Source organism: Parasteatoda tepidariorum, chromosome 5 (assembly GCF_043381705.1).
Source record: "Parasteatoda tepidariorum isolate YZ-2023 chromosome 5, CAS_Ptep_4.0, whole genome shotgun sequence".
NCBI lineage: Eukaryota > Metazoa > Arthropoda > Arachnida > Araneae > Theridiidae > Parasteatoda > Parasteatoda tepidariorum.
Genome location: NC_092208.1, coordinates 82,586,170 through 82,587,981, shown reverse-complemented (window position 1 = coordinate 82,587,981; position 1,812 = coordinate 82,586,170). Strand labels below are relative to the sequence as shown.

The window sequence follows — 1,812 nt, the reverse complement described above, 5'->3', positions numbered from 1 at the left end:
TATTTTAGCTATTTAAATATAAATTTAGCTATTGGAATATAACCTCATAAGTATGAAACATCAAATGGCAGAAAGAAAATTTAAAAAAAAAAAATAAATAAATAAATTCATTTTTTATTTGACATAGTTTCGATGAATTATATATTATAATTAATAAAAGAAATATATAATTAAATAATATATATATATAATAATAATAATAATAAAAATAATATAATATATTATAAAATAAATATATAATTAAATAAAATGATATATAATACTCAGAAGGAATATCAATATATTTTTTCCAAAACAAACATATAAAAAAATTAGGAGAGTTAAAAAAAAAAGTCAAGCCTGTTGAAATATTGATTTCTTTCTGCGTTGAAAAAAAATATTAATTCGATGAGTTAAAAAAAATTTTGCCTGTGTACAAATATCGATATTTTTCTGGCTTCAAAAAATAAAGTTAATTAAGTGAGTAAAAAAAAAAGGTTTGAGCTTGTTTGAATATTTTTTTTTCTGCATCGAAATAATAAAACTAATTAGATAAATTCAAATAAATTTGCAAGCGTTCAAATATCGTATTTTCCAGCATCGAATGATAAAAATTTAACCGATTACTTAAATACTAACTTGAAAATGTTCAAAAATCAATTTTTTTACAGCATCGAAAAATAAACTTAATCAGATAAATTAAAAAAGTTCATAAGGAAATTTTTAAACAAAAAATATACATTATTTATTTTTAATGTTGTAATTTCTTTCTTATGTTCAATAGTGCCTAAGAATTTATGACTTTTTGCATTTTAGTCGAAGCATATGAAAAGTATGATTTAAAAGATGAAATTTCACAAAAACTAAGGAGAAAAAAAAATTTATTGAATTAAAAAATTAAGTTGAAAAAAAAATGAATAAGGAACACAAAAATATATTTTTTCTTTAAACGTTAAACTTTGTACCTACCAGGTTTCGAACCTGGGACCTTCCGCGTGTTAGGCGGATGTGATAACCACTACACCATAGGTACTACAATGAAGCTTATTTAAACAAAAATTTTCTAATGTAGTTATAAAATTTGTTCAATTAAATGTATTTATAAAATGCATTTATAGTAATAAAAAATTGATCTTAATAAGCTGTTTGTCATTTTTCGTTTCATAGTTTTTGAATTGCTACAACGTACGAGAAATTATTTTTCATAATTTTATATTCTAAAATAAATAAGAAAAATGTACTAGAAATCAGTTGAATTGCTTACTAGTAGTAACCAATCTATAAAAAGAGCTTAGTTTACTTAAAAATTATCATAATTTTTTTAAGCAGTTTATTTTGAAAAACTCGCCATATTTGTATAAAAATTACTTAGACATGCATAAAAATAATAAATATGAAAAATATTTTATGTTCCATAATTATTAAAAACTTTTCAGTTTAAATACAATTATTATTAAAACAAACTATTACACTTATTTGTTAATAATTATCAAAATTATACATTTTATAAGTCATTAGAATTATATCAGCAGAAAACATTACGATATTCTACAATTTATTGAGATTTTATCTCAAAATTTACGAACAGAAAATTTAGGAAAGTAATTTTTATTTTATTGTTCTTCTTATGTTTTTATTTAAATCAACAACAGTAATAAAAAAAATCGTTGGGAAAATTATAAGGGAGAAGGATCTAGTGCAAGGGTTTCCAACTTACATGAGGCCGGGGGCCACAATTAAAGACTCCACTCAAATGGCGGGCCGCAACTTTATCAAATATTTTTAAGGGACTTGCAGCGGCTGCTCAACACCTCCTAGAAGTCTGAAGGCCTC

General features: G+C 22.6%; 1 non-coding gene across 1 annotated transcript; it reads right to left on the bottom strand.

Annotated features, from left to right (window-relative positions):
* Positions 1–939: 939 nt before the first annotated feature.
* On the bottom strand, positions 940–1,012 carry TRNAV-AAC (transfer RNA valine (anticodon AAC)). Its single transcript has one exon. It is a non-coding gene; the product is annotated as a tRNA-Val (tRNA).
* Positions 1,013–1,812: the final 800 nt, after the last annotated feature.